The sequence below is a fragment of the Chinchilla lanigera genome, unplaced genomic scaffold (assembly GCF_000276665.1).
Source record: "Chinchilla lanigera isolate Chin_1 unplaced genomic scaffold, ChiLan1.0 scaffold00003, whole genome shotgun sequence".
NCBI classification, from domain to species: domain Eukaryota; kingdom Metazoa; phylum Chordata; class Mammalia; order Rodentia; family Chinchillidae; genus Chinchilla; species Chinchilla lanigera.
Window position 1 is genome coordinate 19122594 of NW_004955404.1, and position 27997 is coordinate 19150590.

At 33.1% G+C, this 27997-nt stretch overlaps 2 long non-coding RNA genes across 2 annotated transcripts in view; one reads left to right on the forward strand and one right to left on the reverse strand.

The window, feature by feature from the left end:
* LOC102004137 overlaps positions 1-15710 on the forward strand; it is a 50714-nt gene extending 35004 nt beyond the window's left edge. Inside the window, exons 3-4 of the long non-coding RNA XR_259319.2 lie at positions 13078-13296; positions 15560-15710. This is a non-coding gene — a long non-coding RNA (uncharacterized LOC102004137). The remainder of the gene's footprint in view (positions 1-13077; positions 13297-15559) is intronic.
* LOC102003614 lies at positions 3016-27523 on the reverse strand. The gene is made up of 4 exons (XR_259318.2): positions 27434-27523; positions 26217-26334; positions 9352-9478; positions 3016-4802 (listed from the first exon to the last, which is right to left on the reverse strand). It is a non-coding gene; the product is annotated as an uncharacterized LOC102003614 (long non-coding RNA).
* Between the last annotated feature and the right edge of the window lie 474 nt (positions 27524-27997).

The window sequence follows — 27997 nt, forward strand, 5'->3', positions numbered from 1 at the left end:
AAAAAAAAAAAAAAAAAAAAAAAAAAGATATTCGGTATCATTACATGTTATAGTATCACTGTCTTATTTGATTTTATAATTTAGTGCAAATTCAAGAAACAACATGAGTGATTATTGTAATTATATAATTTTTTTGTTTTGAGACTATCTTTAAACATAAAAACTAGTTTCACTCAACAGTGCAACCTATGGTAATCTTTGTCATTTTAAATGTGATACATGCATGCAAACTGCTACCAAGGGTTAATCATACTCACTCTCATAATAACCTGGATCCAAGTAATGTGCAAGAGACTGAATTCTTATACCAGATATCATTTATGAAATGAAGTAGAAGTGAACACTGTCTTTGCACTATTTCATCTACTATGGTCTCTTTGCTAGTGTTGCAAATGATGATTTTTCTTGAAACCTCTATCTAGTCATCAGGCTTAAGGTTTCAGTAGTAATGCAAACAAAATTAATTTTTTCTCACTTTTTCCTCACAATAGTCTTAAAGAAGCATAAATGGAAGTGTATCTTACTTACTGATTCCATTTGATTTAATTTTAACAATTTCAGAGATTAAGTTTCTTAACCCTTAAGATAGTCTGAATTTTTCAAACAGCTGCATTTATCTTTTTCCCCTATGAAGACATTTTATGTAAGTTTAAATATTATATAAGCATAACTTTCATATTATTCAGAAATTGTATTTATTTTAAAACTATTATGATGATTCATGATTTCAATGTTCATACAATGAATATTGACCTATATACACTATGAATATAGTATTAAAATCCATGCAAAATATTCTCACACAATATTACAACATCATACGCAATTCAGATGAGATACATGTATAAGGTATTAGCTCTTCATTTACAAGAATTTTCTGACAATAGCTACAAAGAATGTATCTATTACTTAATTTTTTGTATTGTACGTAGAAAAAAAAAACCTTTCCATTTTATTACCCAAACAGCATTTAAAATTCTAAGAAGTCTTAACAAATAAATCTTACCATCAGTATGTCTTAACAGATCACATATTATGTTACTTCTCAGTGCCTTTTTTACTGTAAATACACATATTATTGGCTCTGATAACTAATCTTTACAGTTAATTTTTAGTGAGTTATTACTTAACACTTTAGTGTATTATTGACCCAAACTTGATACATCAGGTCAATAGCTGCATTGAAAAACTCTCTACAGAGTGTCAAAGGTAATCTTTCTATCCATACTTATAAGATAGCATATAACTTTAAATATATTATAAAATACTTTAATATTATTTATTGTATGGCCTTACAAGCAAATGACACACACCTAGACATTCAAAGAAGTCTGTTTTTTGTTATTCTAACAGTCTTACACAGCTAAATCACATGGTCTATAAAATTACACGTATTCCTTGTCCATGTTCAAAGCACCTTCTTATTGCAATTTGGATAATACTGTAGACTAAGTTTCTGCATTTTTAATTTCCTTGACTGCTGCTTCCCTGTCTCAAATGCTACAGTTTTGAGATTGTTTTGTTTTGTTTTACTTTTTCACTTTTCTAATTGTTTGTGATGATTCATCAAATGAAAATATTTCCTCGTTTGGTTATAAAACATATTATATTAAAACTGTCCTTATTTTGTTTTTTAATTATTCTCTATATATTATCTCCTCACCTGAAATATTCTAGGATTTGTGAACTGGCCCTTCATTGGAAATCATTCTTATTCCCTCCCATGTTATAAACTGCTGCAATTGGCCATTATTCTTTCTAATATAACTGTATGGTTCTTTTACGCTTTTTAACTTTTGTTCATCATAAATATTTATCAGTTTCACTAACATCTAAGCTCATGTTTAACCTCAAAATTTTGCATCACTAGAGACTGTCAAAATATTTGTTTTCCTACCTGGAAGCTGTAACTGTTTATAATTCAGGAATCCTTATAACATGTTTCCTTTACACATATTTTATGATATGCCAGTTCTCTAAAACATTCCTTAGAGTTCCAAAATATGTCAGAATGCACAGAAAGTTAAGCATCACAGAAACTCAACTTTCTATGTCATAATATTCATAATTTTTAAAGGATAACGACATCATTCTTCTCCAAAATTTTCTACCTCCCCATTATTGAACCTCTATTGCTGTTGTTGTTTGCTTATTTTCATGATAAGAATACTTATAAAATCATTTAGAAAATCCCTTCTAGCAAAATTATATTATATAGTACTCACTAAATAGAACCACAGCACTGTACAACAGACTGGTAGGTCTTATTTATCATGTACTATGTATCTTATCTAAAGAAAAACATATTAATTATTTATGACAATTATTCAGTATATTTCCTTTCTTCCATTCTGTTTTAATTACTATGATTGCCTTCTGATTAAAACATATGGATTACAAAATACAAAAACATACTTAAATCAATGCCAATTCTCTGCTTTTGTGTATATTTCTACTATATTTTTAAAAATGAAAGTTTTCATTTGTAAATAAGAATTAATGTGGTTAATTCAATTTCATATACTTATGATAAATCAGAGGCAAATTTTTAACAATGCTATTGTGGTATATTTTGAAATGAATTTTTAAATATAAAATATAATGCTCATTGTGTTTATAGGCAGAAATTAAGTTTCAAGTAATATAAGAGAAATTCTACTTTTGTGATTTGGATGACATGGCATAAAAATAGTTCTACAACTTCAATATGTTAGTGGTATGTTTATTTTTTCAGTAATTTATGCTTGCCTTTGAAAGTTTTTTAAAATTTATTACCCTTGAATTTGTGGGATAAATATTTTTCTCTAAACAGCTAAGTAGTAAAATATATTATCTGAGTAGGTTAAAAAAAAGTGAAGCAGAAGGAGGGGGAAGAGGATTTTAGAAAAGGATCAGTGTATGTTTTGTCCCTGGAACAACTCTCCATGAAGAATGTGCTCAGTATGCACTACAAACATGTGCTGATAAAAGTTAAACACATAAAATGAAGAAATTTATAAAAGTCAAAAACTTTATTAATGAGTAATATTGGTCCACAAACAAATAACTGAATAAATAGTAAAAGAAATTTCCAAGAAAAAATGAGATTTTCAAATTTCAACAGCTGTGACAAAAAAGATTGTTACTTTTCCTTCTAAACAAATATATGAACATACACATACCAACAAACCCTTCTAATAAAAGCATGCATTCTTATTAGTAGTAAACGGCTTTGTATAACTGAAAAAAGTATTTGTGAATCTCTTCTCATTTGCATTCATTTAAGAGGCTACATTTGGTTATATTTTTATTAATCTCACTTACTTTAAAAATTCAATCGGGGAAGTTATAAAGCACTTGATATTTCTTCGATACAGGTCATCATCATGAAGCACTGCGGGAGGTAAGAAAAGCAATTCATAAATTTCTTATACAAACAGACACTTCTGAGACCTCCCATGGGCACAACCCAGTTAAAGTATGTTTAATTTCATCCTCAGGTGGTTTTAGCAGGAAAAAATTTCATCTCTACAGAGCTACCGAAACCATATCTGCAATTTAAAGATAAATGTACAAAGAAAATTTTATATTGCTGTACAAGACCTCATGTGTATTTTAATTTCAGAGTCTTAATAGATAAAATAAACTTTACCCCAAATTCAGTTAACATAATTTAACTCTGTATATATTAAGCATCTTTAAGTAATACTTAGTATTTTGTCTTAAGAAGCAACTTTACACCTGCACATTTTGAAACACAGCATTCTAAAGACTCTATACAATCAACACCACTTCAATGAGTGTTACTATTAAGAGTACACTACAGCTGTAGATGTAATTTACTCTCTTTAAAGCACTTGTCACCATTTTATGAGCATTCAGAAGGGTCACTACAACATGTCTTGATGCAAAGTGGTGTTTTATCCATGGTGTGGTCCTACTGATGCCCTTTCAGATGCTCATAGTACTTAGGTCAAGGAGATTTTAAAATATTATTATTTTAAAAATTTTTCCTTTTTTCTTTGTTTTCTAAAATTTAGAGTTTGGATTTCAAAGTTTTTTTTTTTTTCCTGGTATCCTGATAGAATATTTTAGCTGTATCTTTCAGATCTCTGGAAATGAACCATGAAAAGGCTCAAAGAGTTCTACATTTACTATCCAGAAATTCTCTCAATTCACCTCTCTGGAAAATACCTCACTTTTGCTTTAATTCTGTCTGTATGCAGAACCTTTGATTCACTCTTGGAAAAACTGTCTTGTAATTTCCAAGGCTTACATAGGATCAGTTACTGATGCATGAGAAGTAAGAAAGGATATGGAAAAGTAGCTGTTAAACAAAATTTACAAAAAAATCCTCATTCCCCAGTACTTGGGAATAAACCCAGGACCATGACATTAAACTATATCCCCAAACCTTTCTAGCTTTCACTTTTGTTTTTTGAGACAGGATCTCTCTATGCAGCCCAGTCTAAGCTTGACCTCACTATGTTACCTCACTATGGCCTTGAAGTCACCATCCTCCTGCCTCAGCCTCCTGTGTGCTGGGATTATACATATGCACCATCACGCCAGACTTTACTCCCAACTTTGGATATTGATGCCCTACCCATTTATTTTTGATATTTCTGTACTAAATGATTAACACATATCCATATGTTTCCTCATATTTCTGTTAAGTGCTTTACAGATTTGTTTCATTTGTGCTAAGATCTGTTCATTTTGGTTGAGTTTTTGGAGGAAGTAGAGATGTTCATCTTATTGTTGTAACTCCTTCTCTATACATCTTTACTTGAAGAGTTGCTCAACCATGCATCTGAAATTTCCTGAAAAAAATGAAACGGCACATTCAAGTTCTGTTATCATCACTAGTGTTAGTGGCTAATGATTATGAAGATTTTCTTTTGTCATTGTCCATTAACTTTCCTGTTTTATTTGGTTTACTTTGGTTTAGTTTCTACATCCTTCTTGGCACCTAGCTCCACTGAGGCTGCTCCTGATTATCATTCATTCTTTCAATGTCAAAGCATGGGAAGACACTGCTCTGTTTTCATGTATGAAGAACTCACAAATAACATTGAAAACTTACTCTTCGATTTTTTGATGTATATGTGAATATTTAATTTGATCGAGTATGAAAATCTTACCAGAAGTAATCAGTTTTGGGGAAAAGTACTGATTATTAATATAACTTCATTACTGTAGAAATACAAATCTGCTTTTCTCTCTACTAATACATTCTAAAATACAAATTTTGTGAAACTTCTATTTGATTTTAATGATACAAGAGTTTTGCCATGCTAAACATTATAGCAACTATATGTTCTGGTCCACCTCCATCATTTGGACTTGGCTACTACTTTTATATTTGCTACTTTACTATAATATACAGTGAAGAATTTGCTGAATTAAATAAAATTTTATTTTTAACAGTTCAGATAATAATCATAAACAGAGACTAAATTCAGATCAATACAAATGTAATGAGTAAAGTTAAAGAAATTTAGATGTGGGCGTTGATTAGAGCACAAGAAGAAAGGCAGTAATGACAAGCAGTAATGACAAAATTACTTTTCATGTTGCTGAGACAAAATACCTGACACTCTAAGTTAAAGGAAGAAAGGCTTATTTAGCTCACAGTCTATAGAGGTTTCATCTATAGTTGGCTGGCTTCAAGGCAGAGTGGCATAGCAGAGAAGCATCACAGAGAAGAAACTGTCCATGGCAAAATAGGGCTGAAGACAGCAAAGCAGCAAGCAGCAGCAGAAGCAAGGCTGCCTTTCCTCTCTCCCTTTACATTCCATATGAGCTGTAAACCTATTGATTGGTACCACCCACACCAGGGGTGGGCTTCCATTATGTATACCAAGAACTATGCCACACCAATTAGTAGACTAATCCATACACCTTTAATCCCAGAATCACACATTCACATTAATCCCAGAATCCACATTCACACAAAGTAGATCTGGCCACCTCCTAAAAGCCCCACCTATGAGCACATGAGGCTTTGGGGAACATCTAGATGCAATCCATAACAGTTACAAATATTAAAATTATTACAAATATTAAAAAATCAAAACATGAATTTCATTAACATCATTATAAGTATATAGTACATGCTAATATATAGTAATACACAAAATATATGTGAACATTAGGAGTAAAAATGTCAAATGGAATCTGTTAAATCCTGTCTGTTGAAGATTGTAAATTTCTAGGGCAAGAAGCCTGAGAATATCTTCATCTTCTCTAAAGTAATAACTGAGAATGAAGGGCTTACAGTTCCTTCAAAACTGATCTTTTCTACATGATCCTTCTGTTTTGATTTACATTTGTGAGACAGGATCTCCCCTTTACAGTCTGGGTTGGTCTCCTTGCACATGCTAGGTAGTCCAAACTGACTTCAAACTTGTCATCTCCATACCTTAGCCTCCTGAATACTGAGAGTATAGGTACACACCACCATTCCTGCTTCTATACAGTCTCTGTAACAGTCCTGAGACAAATGTTGACCAGTACATTTTCAAATGTATTATTATTCTTATTTTGAAATGTTTTGGACCTTTTTAACCATAGCAGAGAAGACACTCTCAATTTAATTAAAAGTGAAAATATCAGGAAGGCAAATGTACTTGTATTAATTACATCCAAAGTCTAATGTATTAAATCTACCCATATGCTCCCATATATATATTTAATCCTATTAAGTAAAAATATTAATGTTGTTACTCTAGCAGAGGCAGGAATTTGGTTAATTTCAAGTTAATTAAAGTAAACATCCTTTGCACTTAGAAAAGATGATCCTAAATTTACCTACCTGTAAGGACACTAAAAATTTATAATCTGTAATAATGAAGAAAACTAGTTAATATTGTAAAAGTAAATAATGAATAAGAATATAGATTCAAGGTAGATAATTAAAGAATATATGGTATATATTTTCATATATTTATGGAATGTTTTTTCCCTGAACCTCAAAATATATGTTGATTGGAGAACTTAATGTTCTTCCCCATGTCACAGCTTCTGCTTTTGTTTGTTCAATCTGCTTTTTCCTTTCTGTTATTTTAGTTAGTTGAGATTTCACTGTGATGGCTGGATGGATTCTGAATAAAAGGTTACTGAAGATGGTAATCAGGAGTCAGTGAGTCCTAGAGGCTGGTAGCACCTGAACACAGGATTTTGGCTCTCTTGGTTTGATGTTTTTCTTACTTTTCTTATACATCTGCTGGCACCTTGAGGGATCTGTTCACCCTGGACAGAGTTGGATGTGAAGCTCGACAATCAAGCAAGATGTTATTTCAGATATTATATTTTTTGCTCTGGAAGCTTTGTCTCAGTTACGTTTTCATCAGTGAAACACAATACCCAACATCTATATTTAAGGAGTAGAGGTTTACTTTGCTCGTGTTTTCAGTCCTTAGTTGGTACAAAGGAAGGAAGGGCACAATGACAGGATGTGGGGCAGGAGAGCTTCTCCTGTCATAGTGGCTTGCAGAGGGAGAAGAGAGGTGCCAGCTTGAGAGATGCAGCCTCCCAGCTCATTTCCCCAGTCCACACTCAGCCATAGACTCACATTGGATCAATCTGGAAGGAGCACAGTAACTCCATGATCTAATCACTCCCCTAAAGCCCCAGCCCTGAGCACATGAGTTTTCGGACATATTCTAGGTCTAACCCATAACAATCTTTATTTTAAATTTGCAAACTGAAACAGAACAAAATTTAAATTTCTGCTTTCACGTTATTCATGTTTTTCCTGAAATTATTGAGTGGGTTTATATTACCTTGTTAAAATCCTTTTTTGGCAAAGTCATTATCTCTTCCTTTTTACTGTTTTTTTTTTTTTCAAATAACTTTATTTATAAGTCAAAGCTTTTCTGAGATTTTGAGTATTCACAAAGGTCTCTAGTCTGGAAGATAGATTTAAACATCTGACAAACCTAAGTGAATTCCAGTAGCTCTTTAGCTTACAACTGCAAGATGGTAGCTTGAATTTTATAGGCTAATCTGAATTTTCCCCCTTAGTTTATCCTAGCTTTAAAAGTCATAAATTTTAGCCTAAGACTCATTATTGCTATGTAAATTCTGAGAGTTTTCCTCACCTCTCTGGTCTCCTTAATTTGTTCTTCTAGGACCATCAGGATCCTGAACGTTACCTTTATTTTGTTTCCGATAACTGAGACTCTGTGCTTTTCCTAGGATTTCTGTTCTAGCTCTGTATTTGGAAAGTACCTGTATACAAAACTCAATGTGAATTTGTGTTACAATTTTTTTCCTCTTTTTTTTTTATTTTAAAAAGAGTACTAAATGAGAAACAAACAAACAGAAGAGTAGCAACAAACCAGTATGACAAACATAAACAAATCAAAGCAAGAACAATCAAAGTGATACAGAGTCTCAAGACAAAATAATATGAATCAACAGGGGTTGTTACATTACATGTCACTATCCTCAACTACACTGCTCAGATTACCAGATGTAAGAATGGAAGACTGCTCAAACCATTGTAGGGAATAAGAAAATAATTCTTTGAGAAAACAGTAGAGATAATGCAGAGTTTCACTCGACAAGATGGTAGGATATTTATTTTTGAGGCAGTTTAGTTCACTGTTGCCTCACTCACAATCTCTCACCAGAGGTATAGTCAGTATTTTGCTCACTGTTATACTTGGTTTTTTAACTAAAGGCCCATATCATGGATAGTGTTATGGTTTGTGTCTGGGTGTCCCCCCAAAGCCTCATGCAGCCATGGGGCAGGCTTTTAGAGTTTGATTGATTATGGGAGTGAGAGCTACACCCGCCCTGGCGTGGATAGTTTGCATATGTAAGGGAGAGGAAGAGGCTGCTTGTGGCCATTCCTCCCCCATCCCTCCCTTTTGTGTTTCTTGTTTTGGCTGCGTTCTGCCGCCATGAGCTATAGTCCTCTGCCATGTGCCACTCTGCCTTGTAACCTGCCAAGTATGGACTAAAACCTCCACAAACTGTAAGCTAAATAAACCTTTCCTTCCTTAACTTTGGGCGTTGGGTATTTTGTCTCAGCAATGAGAGAAAAGTAACCAAGACAGATAGACATGGAATAACTACATCATGGATAGACAATGATTCCTTTTACTTACTTTTGAGTAAGTTTAACCTGCAAAGGCTGGTCTACAGTAATGCCTCATTTCACAAATGCTTCTGTTTGCAAATTGTTCAGTTCACAAACAGAAACTTTGTCAAAGTTTTGCTTCACTTCATAGAATATTTCAGGTAATGAACATGAACATTTTCCCTAGAATTATGCAATGAATTAGGTTTCTGAACCAAGGTACCGCTGCAGTTTTACTATATTCTTATTAACAAAACAAATCACTATTAAGATTTACCCACCGACTGTGCTGTTTCCTAGAATATCTTCTTTGACAGGCCTGCGGTGAGAAATTTCCCCCAGGACTGCAAGTCTGATAAATGTCTTGCTTGTCTCAAATTTTCTGTAACATATTCAGTAGGTGAGTGGCTGTGGAAGAAACAAGCTTCAATTATGAACCCAAATTCCTGGATCTCCTATTACATGCAAATAAGAAACTGTATATTGTCTTAACTCTGATGTTTTTAAACATATTTCAAAAAAGAAAACACACATCTTCTTATTGTTTTCAATGAAATGGCCTCACCTAATTTATGTGGCTAACAGCTGTCATTTCTATAAAGTTTTTCTGATAGAAATATGTTGGGTTTTATCATTCTAATATATATATATCAATTAAATTCTTTCATATTTCATATTTTTAGTCTCTGCATTCATTGGGTTACTTCTCAGATCTCTATGCATCTTTACTAACATATTGGATAGATGTTTAATCTTATATTTTCAATGAGACTTTTACTTCAAGGTAATTTTAGATTTATATGAAGTTTTAAGAAATAATACAGAAAGATATCTTGTAGATTTCAACCAGTTTCCCTCAAATGGTGACATCTTGCAAAATGATACACATTGCCATTGATACAATGTAGATACAGAACATTTTCATCACCACAGAAATTCCTCATTTTGCTTTTTTCTAACCAACCCAATTTTCCCACATCTACACCTGTCTCCAACCTTTCAAATTTACTAGTTTGTTCTCTACTGAAATAATCTTGCCATTTCAAAATGTTTTACAAAAATTTTTACAATTTTCTGCAATGTTATCTGTGCCAGTGCTTCTCACTTGAGAATACTTCCTACTGCTTTGTGATATAAATATTCCACACTCTTTAATCACTCACTCACTGAAAAATGAGTTGATTGTTTCCATTTTGGAATTATTAAGAACAAAGGTGCTATATACATGTAAGAACAGATTTTATGCAAAATGCATTTTATTTCTGTAGAATGTGAACTAAAGAATACAATGCTAGGTTGTATAGTGGTTGCAAACCTTTTAAGACATTACCAAAATGCTCTCAGGACATTTGTAGTATTGAACATTGCCATTGGTGATCCAGGAGTGACTCTATTTTTATATTTCCTTGTCAGGATGCAGGCTTTTCAATATTTTTTAATACAACTACTCTTGCCTGTGTATAGGACCATAATCTGGGGAATTATTTTTCCTTTTCCTAAGATTTACTGATGTTGAAAGCCTTTTCAAAGGTTTACTTGGCATTTTCTTTGAACTATTTCATCACAGAATTTTCCTATTTTTCTAACTGAATCCTTAATTTTTTGATTGCTGAATGTCCAGACTGCTTTGTATAATTTAAGTCGTAGACCTGTGGAAGGTGTATAGTACAAAAATATTTCCACCTAGTTTGTTGCTTATCACTTTATCTTATTTGGATCTGTCATAAAGAAAGCATTTTTAATTTTGTAAAGTCTAGTTTATAAATGATTCCATTTACAATGCACTTTTTTTGGTGTGAAGTCTAAGAAGTCTTTACCCTGTGTTAAATCCTAAAATTTTGCTAAAGTTTTCACAGTTTTCATAATGCACTTTGAAATTTGAATTCATGATCCACTTTTAATTTGTCTTTGTATATGTTTTGAAACATAACTCACTTTCATGTTTTTTATATATTTTTATATTTTTATTTGATATCTATTTCATTTTGCTGGTTATTTTTGTTTAATTGATGTCTGATGGCTTTGTCACATTTGTTGAAAATTTTATCTTTTCTCCTTTAAATTATTTTTGTATCATTGTCGCAGATTTTCTGTGTACATTTATGTGGGTCTATATTTCAGTTTTCTGTAGTATTACATTAAACTATATGGCTATCAAATGGTATTATATAGTTTGTCTTTTGTAGTTAAACAAGAAATCTTAATATTGGGTTATGTGGCTACTTTTTATTTGCTCTTATTTAGTAAAAATGTTCCAGTCAGTATAGTTTTTTTTTTCTTTTTTTATTTCTGCACTGATTTGGATTAATTTTGTGTATCTCTTTAAAGATCCATTTGTCCATTACAAGTATATTATTTATTTAAATAGTTGACATATCTATTGGAAATATATGTCCATCATTCTCCAGATCCTGAGGATACAAAAAACTATAAGGGAAGTTGTACTTTATTCTTTGTCTGCAGAACACAAATTTTCAATTTCTCCTACCTAGAAGGAAGTTCTCCAAGTTTCAGCCAAAATTTTATTTAATTTTCTTTTTTTGGTTTTTCTCCGGTACCGGGAACCGAACTCACGACCTTGCGCTTGCCAGGCAGGCGCTTTTGCCGCTGAGCTAAATCCCCAGCCCCTATTTAATTTTCAATGCCACTATACAGTTACTCTTTTATTTCAATCTAAATTGCACTTCATTTCAATTACTTAGTTTCCCTTTTGTGATATTGGAATGGGAGGAAAAAAGATAAATTATGGAAATTTAGAAAGTACATTAGCAATTAATATTCTTAAAAGATAATTTACTGAATACATAATAGGGGACAGAAACATCCAAAATCATTTAATATGATTTTTCTAGCAGAATTAATCCTGTCATATTTTACTTAAAATAATAAAAGTAAACAAACTTTAATGTCTTTAAAAAGAAAAAGAGTTATTTATCTGAGTGATGATTTTTGCAATAACATTGAATTAGAATGTCTTTGTTCTTCCTCAAGAATAGAGTTCTGAAAAATTGGCTGTTTTCTGAGAACTCTTTGGAGGAAAGATCAAGAATGATAATTCTAATAATTAGCAACTCACAGGAAAGACAATAATAGAACTCATGATAGGTCAGTAAAGGCTGAAGACAAGGTTAATAATTGTAATGATTATATAAAAACAATTTTCAGATAAATTTATTGTAGGACTCAGTTTTTAGTTAAATTTTATTAAATTAGCATGTATTTAGAAATCTTGGAATCATTATTGTATCTTTGCACTACACAAAATGTTGGACTGCTGGTGTATCAAAACCTTCACCATTACTAAAAGAAGTACTGAAGAATTTGAATTTAATAGATCTTATTTAAGCAAATAAATCCTCATGAATTAGAAATCACGCTGAAACAGTACAGGTACATAGCGCTTCACCCAACAATGTATGCAGAAAATATTTATGGAAAGAAAATGAAGTAATATGCACAAATATGTTGATTTGCAACAAGTCAGCCTGTGCCTTCTGTAAGCAGGGTGTGAAGAGCTTCATACGGACATGGTTGAATCAGTTGATAGTCCGCGACTGTCTAGAGCTCAGCTGCTGTGGCTGACACAGAATCAGCTATTTGTTCAAGAACATACTCTCAGGTGGATTGCGGCTTGTTTAAAATGACACTAGGTTGCAGTTACTTATGTATAGACTCAAAATATAGAGGAAGTTTTATGCCAAAAGTAATTTAAAAGTGAAAATAGAAATATTAAAGGTGATAGAAATATGACAAAACCTCCAGAGGGCAGTTACTTTCCAACTCTTTAAAATTAAACTGATAATAGAAAGGGGAACCTTACATATATGTTTGACAATAAGTGTAGGGGTATTTTGAATTATCTAAAACATACAAGTGATATCTTATCTCCTGCTAAGCACAACTTCATGTCGATGCTTGGGAAATATAAACTTACCTTTTACTCTAACAGTCCAGTGATATGTACAAAACATAAGATTAATGTGGTTTTCTACAATATTGTTTTGCAGAAATATATGTGTATCCTCCAACCTGCAGAGAAGCTGTGCTGTGCTGAATATATAACATCATACAGAGTGCGCTACAGGTTCAGTGTCACCAATGACGTTAACAGCACTCTAGAGTCTGTAAGATTTAGAGCATCTTCTCAACTCCTTAACCGACTACCAGCTAGTGGCTCAGGCCACAGGGCGATAAAGAAAAAATCACTTTGGTGTGATCCTTGAAAGGTCACTAAGAACCATCATATTTCAGCAAAGTTCTAGAGATTTGAGATGAAATAAGAAATAAATCAAAGAACATAAGTGAAATTGTTAAATTCCTTTGGCTGACCTTATACTGATAAATACAATACATACAACAAAAGTGGTAATTGATGAAGGGAAGAGGAAGTAAAACAGAATTCTGTCCAGCTTAAAGTACATATCAAAAAGACCATTTAAATGCAATGACCCAAATTGTAATAATAATTTAATCCCGCCATTGCAAAGCAAATTTCAAAAAAAAGCTAGCATGAATATTTTAAAGGTTAACTATGTCCATCAATTTCAAATTGTACCTACTATAAATTATCACCAAATTCACGGTTTAAAATAATACAAATCAATTGTTAGAGTTCTGAGGGCCAGAAGGCTGAAACATCTCACTAGCTTAAATCCAACATGTTGGCAGAGTAGCACTGCCTTTGGAGGTTTTAAGGATAAACCAGCCCTCTGCAGACACTGTGTAAGTTTGCCTTAGAGTACAATGATTATGGAATACCAAAGAACAACAGTTTTGAAAAAGTCACTGTAAAAGTTTCTTTCTATGCAAACTTCCCTTCTAGTTTGGCTTAACTCAGTGACAATTTTGCTAGCATGTATTTAATGGAAACATATCATCTATAACTACTAAAACAGAGGAGACAGATCCATGTTCCACCCAAGGCCATGGCCATATATTTTAAGTTCAAAATTGATGCTCAGATAAGTCTGATATATTGATAGGTTTTTCTAATTGTAAATATGATACACATCCTCACTCAGTAATGAAAAAGGACATATATATTTTCTGCAATACAAAACATTATAGAGAATAGACAAACTGAGTATTTATTCATCTAAAATGCAAGTAGGTGTGGTACATTATGAATTCATTAGAAGTATAAAGAGATATGTGACTCTTATTACATGAAAATATGACCTGAGTGCTCTGAAAAGCTAATAAAAACTACGTGGCATTGGATATCCTTGTGGTGATTGCAACATATTTCCAATATTCTTGTGGAAGCAGGAAATATTTAATTTATTCTCTTTATTTTCCTGTTAAATGGAATACTTTGACATAATAAATGCCATATTCTCCTGTTTGACATGTAAAAAGTCTCCTGCTAGCAGTATACTTTTTAATATTACTATGTCCCTAAGAAACAGCTGGAATAATTACAAAATATGCCCACAATGTCAGATACTCTATTAAACTGTATTATTATACTCAAGTATTACTATAAAAGATGCTTTCACTGTTCTTCAGTGAAATTTCAACCCAGATTTGTAGATGACAAAATAGGTAAGACTTTTTTTCAATAAAAACTATGCAGAAAGACAGTCCTTGAAGCTATAAGCAAGGAAAACTATACCCTCTGCCTTCATGTTCAAGGACTCATAGAAGAACAGAAGTTATATGGAATCATTCATTAAGTCATCTGTGTTCTGGCAATTTTTCATAAAATGTTAGATAAATAGGCACAGATAGCCTAGTCATGCTAGCTTATATTCTACTGAGTAAAGCAGAGGAAATACTGTTATGAAGGAAATACAATGAGGTAAAGATTAAAGAGTGGATCCAGTATTTTAATCTAATCTTGAAATATGAAAGAGTATGTAGAGATTCAATCTCACTAAGTAAGTGATAGTTGAATAAAATTGTGGCAGACTTTCTGAGTTTTCTGTAGGAAAAACTATGGCAGGCAACAGCCAAAGCAAAGGTAGGAGTGTGTCTGCTCTGCCTGAGAAACACCAAGGGAGTTGATATAGCTGGAGCTAAGAGAAGGAAAGAGAAATGAGGTTAAAGCAGAGCACATCTTGGCCAGCTTGGACTGTCACAGGAAAACAACATGGATGTGCTCCACAGTAGACATTATTTCTAACAATTGTGGAGGATGGAGGTTCAGGGAAAAGTGCCACAATAGTCAAGTTCTGGCAGGGGCTCTCATCCAGGGAGCATTTTCTGCCCTTGTATTGTGAGGAGGAGGCAAAGGAACTCTCAGTGTTTCCTTGGATAAGGATGCTGGTCCTATTCATGAGAGCTCCACCCTCAAGACCTAATTACCTTACAAAGTGACTGATGACATCACACCCAGGGGGTTATTTCAGGTAAACCATAAACATCTGGTCCATTGTATAGTGGAGTTCAAAATATGCAGATATCTTTCTCAGTTGTACATCTTGTTCAAGTTACTCGGCTCTGTGGACTATTCAGTTGTAAATACTTCTTCATTGCTTTTCTCTGCAGGTATTTTAAGTGCCTACAGAAAAATGAATTATATCCCAAGCATTTTTGCATCCACAACAGATGGAATAAAGCCTGATCAAAAGTAGATCCCCAAGAAACAATTTTACCAACAAAATGGGTAAAATACAGAAACTTGCCATTAAAAATTAACATCAAGATAAATTATTTTTCAATTTGCTTCCCAGCAACAATTTAGTGAGATAGTCATGTAGTTTATACAACCTAAATTTAAATAGAGTTTATTTATTTTTTTTTGCTCACAAGATTGAAAACTTGAAATTACTTAAGCTATTTAATTTATCGAAACCGTTCCGAAGAAAAAGGTAAAATTAGCTGCTTCCCTAAGGGTTAGTGATTATATTTCGACTTCAAAGTGGTTTCTGCTGAGATTCATTAAATTAAAGGCCAACTTTAGTAACTCATTGGTACATTTGTTCCCTCTCTTAAGCTCATGTCTTTTGCAGTATTTTTAATTTTAAAGAGAGAAAACAATGAAAGGAATGGTACAGAATCTCACAACAAGATAGTAGGAGATTAACAATGTTTAATACATTGGGTATTGTTACCATCAAAGTAGTTGCTTAGATTACAAGATAAGGCCTGAAAAATTGATCAAACAATGTAAGCGCAAAACTTTCTTTTCAATAGAAATTAGTAGTGTAGGTATCTTAGCTATCTTGCATTTTTCTCTTCATTCTTTTTCCCTTCATTCTTTTGTCCTTTCTCCCATCCTGGTTGTTCTTACGCTTTTGAGCAGTTTCATCCCATTTCACAATACCTATTGTACATTTTGGATCTTATTTACTTTTTCAGTTTCTTACACTAGGGAGACAATATTATGTTTACACTTGTGAGTCTGATTTATTTCACTTATGATTATGGTCTCATATTGCACCCATTTATGTATAAAAGCCTAGAGTTTATTATTCTTTACAGTTGAATAGTACTCCATTGTTTAAAACTATGTCTTCTTTATTCATTCCTCAGTTGATAGGCATTTGAGTTGTTTCCAGTATTTACCTATGATAAATTGTGCTGCTATAAACATGGGTACACATATATTGTTGTGGTATGATGTTTTTAATTCTTCTAGGAGGGGAATAGCTGGGTCTAATGGGACTTCTAATCCTAGTTTCTCAAGGAATCTCCACACTGGTTTCCACAGTAGTTGTACTGTAATGGAAATTTAAAAAAATAAAAATCAACCAGTAGTCTGACACCATATTTGGATAAAATAAGTTCATGCAGCCCACCACATAGCTTCTCTGTTAGACTCACTCATCCTTGACTTACTAAACCAAAGATAAAGTGACCCAGTCCAGTTTAACCAGACCCAGCTTCACAGCCTGTACTTTCTAGTTTCCAAATATACCATTTGTTAACTTGTTTCAAGGATTTTCAGCTCAACAACAAAGAAAATCTGACACTTCTATAATAAAATTAACTACACTTTTAGGACTTTGTACTTCCTGCTTGCAAACCTGTATAAATGAAGCCCAAAGTTGGCTCTGGGCTGATGCTTTGGGAGCGAACCCGCATTAGCCAACTGGCATTATAAAGTTCATTGTCTACTACTCCTTGGTGCAGAGCATTTTCCATTCAGTTTGGTACCATTTCCGCAACAATACCAGTCTACGCTCCCACCAACAGTGGAGGAGGGTTCCTTTTTCCCACAGCCCTGTTAGCATTTGGTATTGGTGTATTTCTTGATGATAGCCAGTCTTCCTGGGGTGAGATGGAATCTCAGTGTTTTAATTTGCATTTCTCAATTGACCAGTGATGTTGAATATTTTTCATACATTTATTTGATATTTTTATTTCTTCATTTTTGGATTAGGTGTTTGAATTTGGAGGGCCTCGTGTTTTTTAATTCTTTCTACTTTCTAAATAGATGTCCTTTGTCTGAAGGACAGTTGGCTAAACTTTTACCCCACTCTATAGGTTTTCTCTTTACTTTCTTGGTGATTTCTTTTGATGTACAAAAACTCTTTAATAGGATGAGATCCCAGTTGTTGATTCTTTGAAGCACTTTTCATGCAGTTTCTGTCTTGTTCATGAATCCTCTGACTTTCCCTGTTTTTAAGATTTTTACCCACTGTCTCTTCCAGTAGATTTAGTGTTTCTTTTTTAATATTTAGATCTTTGATCCACTCTAACTTTAGTTGAGTGCATGGTGATTATTGTAGTCAGTGTTTGCAAGGGAAACAATTTAATAGAGGACACATAGTTTTTCTGATTATTTTTACAATAGTCATCCAAAGAGTAATATACAAAAGAGTGCAGGAAATCTATCCACACCCTAGAGACCCAAAGAATTCAACTGAAGGTCTGGATCCTATAGCAATGTCCTGCATGAATCCAGTTGAAGGTCTAGAGCCCATGGTAACATTCTCTGTGAGTCCAGTTTGAGGCCTAGAGCCCGTAACAATGTCTCATGCAAGTCTATATCAAGGATCTGCACTGGAAAGGCCCAAAAGTTAGTAGTGGAACTAGAAAGTCTGTGCCAGTGGGATGAAGGATCTGTGCCAGCAGGCCGAGGGAGGTACACTGGAGCCAGGAAGTGATGCTCACAGTAAGGAACAATGCTCCCCAAAAAGTACCACAGCCATCCTCAGCAAAAAAGAGGTCACGAGCTCCTCTAATGATGAAAACAGCTGAATTCATATCAGGAAACCCAGTGCAATAATCTTCTCCTAGATACTGAACAGTGTACCATCTTTCTGCCTGGATCCAAGAAGCAATGCTCCAAGTAAGGCACAGAATTTCCCCAGAGTCAACCATAGCTATTCTCAGCAACAAAAAGGTCCTAAGCTCCTGTAACAATAAGAACAGCTGAGTTCCTATCGGGAAAGTCAATGTGACAAACTCCTCCAGGAGAACCAACAGTACCCTCTCTTCTTATCCATTTCTCCTTTTTATATTGGTGGCAACAATCCTCAAGTGGGCCCTCCACATCAAGCACCATGCTGATTCAGTTCAGCTAGGTGTTACAAATTGGCCACCAGTTGTGCATCTACCACAATGATATACATGAGTCTAGTTTTAGCCTTTGGTTTGTGGAAAGCCAGTTTTTCCAACACCATTTATTAAAGAGACTATTTTTACTTCAGTGAACATGTTTGAACCCTTTGTCAAATATAAGATGGTACAGTATATTTCTAGTTGTGTATGCATGTTGTAGTGTATCTCATGGTTTCTCAGGTCTGTGTTTTTGCCAGTTCCATTTTGGTTTTAACATTGTAGGTTCGTAGTATAATTTCAAGTCAGGGATTGTTATGCCTCCTGCCTTGCATTTGTTGCCCAGGATTGCCTTTGCTATTCTAAGTCTCTTCTGTGCCCAAATGAATTTTGGGAATTCTTTCTGTAGACCTGTGAGGTCTGCTAATGATATTTTGATTGGGATTGCATTAAATTTGTATAATAGTTCTTAGAGTATCCCCATTTTCACAATGTTAGTTCTTCCTATCCATGAGCAAGGGATATCTTTCCATTTTTCAATACCCTCTTTGATCTCTATTTTCAGAGTACTGTAATTTTCAATGTACAGATCTTTTACTTTGTTTGATTACTAAGTATTTCATTTTTAGATGCTATTGTGTAGGCTGTTGCTTCCCCAATTTCTCTCTCAGTAAATTTGTTGTTTGTGTACAGGAATGCTAATTATTTTTGAATGTTGATTTTGTACTGAGGTATTCTACTGAATTTGCTTGCTAAATCTAAAAGTCCTTAGATAGAGTTTTTGGGGTCTTCTATGTAGCATATTAGTTCATCTGCAAATAATGATGATTTAACTTCTTCCTTTTCTATTGATATTCCTTTTATTTCTCTCTATCCTGTCTAATTGCTCTGGCTAATGCTTCAAGAATTATATTGAATAGGAATAATGATAGTGATTACCCTTGTTTTGTTCCTGATTTTAGAGTGAAAAATTTCATTTTTTGCCTATTTAATAATCTCATCAGATTGAGATAAAGACCATCTATTGTGATTTTCTGTAGAATTTTTATCATGAGTGAATGTTGGACTTTACCAAAAGCTCTTTCTGCATCTGTTGAGATCATCCTGGGATTCTCATCTTTGGCTTTATTGATATGGTGTATTACATTTATTGATTTGCTTGTGTTGAACATCTTTGTATTCCTGAGATGAATCCCACTTGGTCATAGTGTATAATCTTCTTGATGATTTGCTTCATTCTGGTTGTTAGTATCTTACTGAGGTTTCTTGCATCTATGTTCATTAGGGAAATTGACCTACAGTTCTCTTGTTTTGGTTGGGTCTTTCTCTTGTTTTGGTATCAAGGTACTACTTGCCTCCAAGAATGAGTTAGTGAGTATTGCTTCCCTTTCAATTTCATTAAAGAATTTGAAGAGTATTGGCATTAGATCTTCTCTAAATTTCTTGAAGATTTCAGCCAGTAATAAAGAGCTGGGCTTTTCTTTATTGGTACATTTTTTATTTAAGTTTTTATTTTCATTAAGTGATATTGGATTATACAGAATTTTTATATCTTCTTGATTCAGCTTTGGTAATTCATATATATCTAGGCATGTGTCGATTTCTTCTGTGTTTTCCATCCAAGAGAGTAGAGATTTTCAGAGTAGCTATTAATATTTTTCTGAATTTCCACAGGATCTGTGGTGATTTCACACTTTTCATTACTCATTACATGTATTTGATTCTTTCATTCCTTTTTTAGATAAGATTGGCTAGGTGTTTTATTTATTCTTTCAAACAAACAACTCTTCAATTCATTACTTCTTTGTATTGTTTTCTTAGTCTCCATTGCATTAATTTCTTCTCTGATCCTTGTAATTTCCTCCCTTATATGAGCTTTACACTTGAGTTTCTCTTCTTTTCCTAGAATTTTGAGGTGTAGCATTAGATTGTTTATTTGTGCTCATTCTGTTTCCTAAAGTGAAAATTGACTGCTATATATTTTCCTCTTAGAACTGCTTTCATTGTGTTCCACAGGTTCTGGTATGTTGTACTTGCATTTTCATTTGATTGTGTTTTGTGAATTTATTTTTGTTTAATTTTAATATTTTATTTGTATATCATATTTTGATTACATGTTATTTAACTTTTTCTTTATTTTCATCTGTGACCCATTGGTTGTTTAGGAAGGTGTAATTTAATTTCCATGTGTTTATGGAGATTTTGCAGTTTCTTTTGCCATTAATTTTCAATTTCATTGGAGTATGGTCAAATGGCATGCATTGGATATTTTCAATTCCTTTGCATTTACTTTAGTATGTGCTATGGGCTAGTATATGATCTATTTTAGAGGACATCCCATGTGCAGCTGAGAAGAATGTGTACTCTGATCTGGCTTGGTGGAAGACTCTGTAAATGTTACTAAGTCCATTTGTTCACAGGATTGGTTTAGTTCTGTTATTTTTTTGCTGATTCTTTTGTCTATGTGACCTATCTCCTTGTGAAAATATGGTATTACGTTCCCCCATTAAAGTGTATTATTTCTTATTTGATTTTTCATGTCTATTAATGTTTGTCTTCTGTAGTTTGATGCTCCTATATTTGGTGCATGTATATTTATGGTTGTGTTCATGTGTTTAGAGGTGGGGTCTGTGGAAAGTTATTGGATTGTGGGGTGCGATATGAATCAGAATTATCTACTAATAAGTTCAGTAGCTGAGTATGCTGTCAGGAGCGGGGGCTTGGTGAGGATTAGGCACTGTGGTGTGGCCTGACAGATACATCCATACTGGGTTTCCTGTCTCTTTCATGGCTTCCTAGCCATTATGAAGTGAACTTTTTCTCTACCATGCCCTTTTGACATCTTGTTTCTGGCTTGGAACATGCTGATCGTGGACTGAAACTGTAAACTTCTCTTCCTTTAAATGGTAGGTTGAAAATAAAGTAAATTATAGATTGAGTATTCCCAGCAACTAGAAAGTAATTAAGACAGCTTCTCACCGTCAAACCATAACTATATTGGGTTAAATCCTAAGAGTGTTTATAGGAGGTGTGATTGATATATCCAGTGAATATTTAATTTAAAAACTATTTAAGATTGTGGAGGAAACATTGCCATTAATCATCTCAAAGTACTCTCCCTTGCTTCAAACACAATTGCTCCATCATTCTTGACACTTTTTAAAGGTTAATACTATTCATTTATGCTTATTTTAATTTTCTTCATTAGCGTGTGTTTGCAGTACATATTTTTTTCCCTTCCTTGTGAGGACTTGGTACAAATACATAACACAATTTAAATCCTTTCTTCATCCTCTTTCCTTCCCCTCTTCCTCTATCTCTTGATTCCATTCTGGGTTGAGAGAGATCTGGCTCTCTACTTTCTATTATCTATCTTTTACTTTGCTCTTTATATACTGGGTTTATCATATAAGAGAAATTGTGCTCTATTTAAACCCCTGTCTCTGATCTATTCTGCTTAACATTATGGTCTTATGGTGCATTTATTTTTCTGCAAATGACTCAGGTTTGTCTTTCTTTATGGCTGAGTAATAATTCATTACGTGAAAATACATTTTCTTTATTCATTTTTTTGTTGATCAACAAATAGTCTGTTTCCAAGATTCAGCTATTATGAATTGTCCTGCTACAAATATAGGTATGCATGTATCATTGTAATATGATGTCTAACTCTTTTGGAAAGTTATCTAGAAGAAATAGCTGGGTAAAATGGAATTTCCAGTTTTTGTTTTCCTGAGAAATCTCCATACTGATTTCCATAGAGATTGCAGTAGTTTACCTTCTCGCCAGAAATATAGAAGTATTTTTTTTCCCTGCAGCCTCACCAGAAATTGTTTTTATTTGATTTATTGTCTATAGTCATTATTTCTGAGGTAAGATGAAATCCCAGTGTTTGTTCAATTTACATTTCTTTGATGGATTATGGATGTTGAACCATATGTTTTATATGTTTATTGGACATTTGTTCTTCTCCTGTAATGTGTTTATTCATTCCACTGACCCCTTGTTTAATTAGATCTTTTATTTTGGAAGGCTACATTCTAAAGCAGTTTTGGAAGTCTCATTTTGTGAGCATCTCTAGTTGTGCTGCCATGGCTAACTTGATGGTCTCTGTCAATTCATAATATTTACCTTTCATGGTAATTTTAACTTTGGAGAAGAATTAGAAGTGCTTGATCAGATAATAAGATGGATTAGAACACACCACACCACAATGGTTTTAGCCTGTTTCTGTTGAATGGGATGCAACAGATTAATTTGCAGTATTTTACCACAATTTTTAAGGACACTCACAAAAGAAGACACCCACAAATGGTTCAGAAAGTTTCATCATATCACAGCTATATATGTACAATAGGAGAATTTTATTGCAATGAGAGTATTTTGAGAGGTGTTAATCGCAATGTGTTTTTTACTTTAATAGTATGTGTTTAGTTTAAACTTTCACTATGTTTTGAGGACATTTTATATATTAAATATATATCTATGGTATTATTGTAGAATATTATTAAAAAATTGCTGATACAGTATATATTTATACAAAGGGAAAATTTACTCATATTTAAAAATAATCCCATTGCATTATTTTTAACAGTTCTCTTTCACTTCTACTGTAGGTGCTCAGAAGGAGTTTTGTAGATAACATTCTTTTAATAATATCAAGGAATGTCTATCATGGTATTACACAATGGTGGTTTCAGGAAATAGCAATATCTATGAAATAATTATTAAAATAATTATCTCTTTACACTATAACAAACAGATTCCTATGTGCTGAGTAAAGAAGTAAACAAATACTCTAGATAAACCCTATGTATGTTAATGACTGAGATATTAGTGTGCTATGCTGTGCTTGTCAAAGAGACCAATTATTCTGCTTTACATAAATTGAAGCATAAGTTTAATTCCAGTTAATCTGAAAACTTTCATAACTGAGACAAAAACTAAACTAAATTCAGGTTTAGGTAAATGTCTATTATTTTAAAAATCTCTATGATTTTATTGAAAACTTTATATTCTTCTAACAAATATTTGTAAAGTAACTCTACTTATCAAACATTCCTTGAGAAAACTGGAGAAATAGGAACCCTTCTCCACTGCTGGTGGGAATGCAGAATGGTGAAACCACTGTGGAAATCAGTTTGGAAATTCCTCAGAAAACTAGGTCTAGAGGTCCCATTCAAACCAGCTATTGCCCTTCTGGGTATTTTCCCAGAAGATCTAAAAACATCATATCACAGCCATATATGTACACCTATGTTCATAGCAGCACAATTTGTAAGTGCTAAAATGTGGAAGCAACCCAAATGTCCATCCACCAAGGATTGGATAAGAAAATTGTGGTACTTTTATATAATGGAATATTACTCAGCTGTAAAGAAAGATAAACTCAAGGCTTTTACAGGTAAATGGTCACAACTAGAGACCATACTCATAAGTGAAATAAATCAAACATACATGTGCAAGCACTGCATTGTTTCACTAGTGTAAAACCTGAAAGAGTTAATTTAAACTCGGAGGTATGATAGACATTGTGAAATGATAGGAAAACACTCAAAGGTGAAGGGTAACTGGGATGTGGGAAAAGAGAAGGGAAAGAAGGAGAAAGTTTGTATGTATGTATATGTAGGATAGTTAACATGGCTGTTCTACTGTCTTGTATTTCTTTGCTGAAAGAAACTGTCAATGAGTCTTTTGTTGATCAGCATTGCATGTCTATATCTGTTTTCATGAGAAACCACTTTGAAGATATCAATATGCAATACAACAAACATTGTTAATTCCCTATCACTTTGTTTGTAATTCCATACTGTCTGTACTGTTCTTTTGTTATTTTGTAAAATGTTGTCTGTTAATGTTTTCCTCCTTTTATTTTTAAAATAAAAAAAAAAGGAAATTGGAGCTCATGTAAAATAGGAATGTGGTGTTTGCTATCCTAAACTGAAGTTTATTGAAGAGTCTGTAATGTTATAAGTGGGAACGCTGATTTCTAGGAAGATATTTGAGTGCTTTTAATTCAGATTTGGAAGAGGATAAAATGTTTCCAATAATTATAAAAGAATCCAGTTGGAAGGAGGAATGGAGTGAATGAGGTAGGGGGAGGCCAGTATAAAAGCAGTGGGGCAAAGTAATTACAATGCTTGAGCAATTGTAGTTCTCTTGTTAGTGTGTGAAATGCATGAAGTGAAGGAGAACTACATGAATTTGAAGAGCAAAGCAAAAGCCAGACCAGGAAAGACTGCAACACATAGAAGCAAATTTGTAGTTCAAAGATTCCAAGCAGTGAGAAAAAGTGCTCACTCCTGAGAGAATGTATTTTGCATTGTACACTGTAGAGATAGTACTTAGGTATGTGTGAAATTCCTTAGGGGAGAATAAAGCTAGTATGGTGTGCGCTCATCAGAGTATGCATTCTGAAGGTATTGGTTTAGATTTGGTTATCAATGCATCAGTGTAATGAAAAGTGATTCCCTTGTAGCATGGTATATCAGCACTGGACATTTATAAGTGGCAAGTGAAGTATTTTGCAGTGTAAATTATAAATGAATATTTCACACATAACATAGGACTATAGTAAAATATTTTATTAACTATGAAATAATATGGGTCCAGACAATTTAATAATTCATTTTATACTTTTTAACATAATAGGAAGTTCTGATGTTATTTCTAGAAAATAGTAATAATTTGTAAGTGTTGTACCTTAACGTGAATTCACATAATACAAACATTGTTTCAAAACACATAACTTTAAAAATTCACTTAAGTAACATTGTAATGTGTATAAATAATTGAGTGATTGCTATAAAACTATATAAAATGAAATATTTTACACTGTAAAATATGAAAAAAATTTATATGAATGACAAATGCTTATTTTAGTGATTTTGAAATTTTTCAGGCACATATCATTTAGAATGATATATATAGAGAGAGATATAGATTATAGATAGATGTAGATAAACATATAGATCATTCTCTCTATATAAATACAGATTCAAATTCAGGTCTATAAATTTAAAAATCCTAAAAGTTTGATTATATTAATAGTGGATTAAAACTTCAGAAATTTCACCTATCATCTTTATGGAAAGTAAGCTTTACTCTACAATCACCACATGCTATATATTTTTCATAATTTACAATTGAGAAAATTCAAGATTTGTATACCTATTATTTAACATTCATTGTTTTGCAGTCATTTAGATAACCTCAAAAATTTCACTGTATATTTAATACATTCATTATATAACAGAAACTTTATTTTTGAAACTCTGAGAGATATAGAATAACCAAAAAAAAAGATATAAGTTGAGTGCTAGAACATAAACATCAAAGATTTCACTTTATGCATTGTATATTTTAAAAGATTGCTGAAAATATTATGTCAATAATCTGTAACTGTTTGAAATCTAAATTTTAGTTTCAAGCAAAGACTAAACAAGCTTCCAGTAGGATTTTCTTAATGATTCTGCAGGCTCCTACAGGCAGATTTTAATATTAGTAAAAGCGCCATGATTTTATTTAATAATTTAAATAGAAGAACATCCCCAATTTTTTACAATTCACATATATCTCCCTTTACTCTGAAACCCCAAACATGCTCTCTATTATAAGGTTACATACTTGGATATATTTAAGAATTCATGGCACTGATTTTCTTTTTCATGATTGAAACGCTGAAGTGTTTTTCACTTACCTTGCCATCTGTCCTTCTTTGCGACCTACACCGTCAGCCATTTGGGCTCTGCTGAGGATCTTTCAGAAGCGCCATAGTCCTGTCCAGATGGAAGTCAGCTGGAAAATCCCAGCTGCAGCTGTGTTCAAACAGACTGTTGACAAGTGCCCTCTGCTGCAGACTACATGGCATTCTAATGCCTCTGATGACAGCAGCTGCTCTTTGGCTTATAATTTCTTGAAAGATATGTGTCATGTTGTTAAATTGTTCTGGTGTTCAAAATACTTTTATGAAACGAACATTTTAGTTTCTATGCTGATGGCTTCCAGTGTTTTCTTTTGCTAAGCATGTGCACATTATATCATTCATTTTATAACATTCGATAATTTTAAATTAACAGGATATACCAAAAGTATTAGTGTATCTTCTATGGGAAATTAGAGTATAAGCCTAGGGACCTCGTTTAAAGTACTTGATTTCTGAAAATTCACTTAAATTTTAAAGATGACATCATTGTAGTGTGAAAAAAGAGTTCCAAAAATTAAAATGCAGTATTTCACAATCACACAATTCTGATAATCCGTCTAGTGATACTGAACCTTTCATAATTGTCCAGCACGTTGTTAGCTGCACAGTTATTTTAAACGTTCCATCGAATTTGTAAGGAAACAAGATAGTAACAAAGAAAATAACATGAAGTACCACAGGTTAGGTTACAAATGAAGTGGTACAATGTACAGAGAAATATTAATGAAAAAGTATGATAATTGTAAGTATTTCTATTATACAAATTATTGAATCAAATTATACTTATTTTATTACTGTTTTGGTTTAAAAAGCTGTTTTTCTGAATAAATTACATATTATTTAGGGTGAGTTCTTTTCCTTTCCATGCTGATTAATGTTGCAAGTGAGCTGATAGCAGCTAAATGTAGATTGTGTCTCACTTGGTTTCATCTCAGAGAAAAATCAGGAGAATGTGGGTGTGGAAATTGGCATCGAAACCAAAAAGAGAAATGAAAAGTAGAGAAGTAGTCCAAGCAATGCTAAAATAAAACGAAAAAGAAAGCAAATGCAGATACACCGGTGGGAACTGTTAAAACACAGGTCAGACATAAAAACAGATAGGGAAGATACAGTCATGGAAACGGAATATACCACTTTGGATTTAGAACTAGAGAGGACCAAAAGTGGCCAGCACTGTAAGTGCAGCTGAGAAGGAAGACCAGAGCACGAACCTGTCTTGTAGCTAATTCCTGCTGTACTTTTCTGTTTTTTTGGCTTTTTTCCGGTACCGGGAATCGTACTCACGACCTTCCTCTTGCTAGGCAGGCGCTGTGCCACTGAGCTAAATCCCCAGCCCCCTGCTTTAGTTCTTAGCCACGCTGAGAAAATCAATTTCCATTCTGAACATGTGTCTGCCTATGTCAACATGAAATGATAATATCCTTTATCAAGTTAGCTTGTTGTGAAAAGTAAATATACAATGAGTGCAAAGGGCAAGAAACAAAATTATGGAAATGTTCAGCCCACGTTAATAGAAAAAAGTAACTCATAGATTTCAACAGGATACAAGGCTCTTCTATAAATGTCACTGAGAGTTAAATTAAGAAAATGACAAATTCCCCTGATCAGCAACCCATGAACAATATGCTGAATAAACAAGCATAGGGCATATAATAGATGCACAATAAAAATTTGTTAAATAATAGTAGAAATTCATGATTGCTGTAAAACCTTTCTAGGAAATAAAACATATCCTGCTTAAGATCTCTCAGAATGATATCAGAGAATTGAAAGTA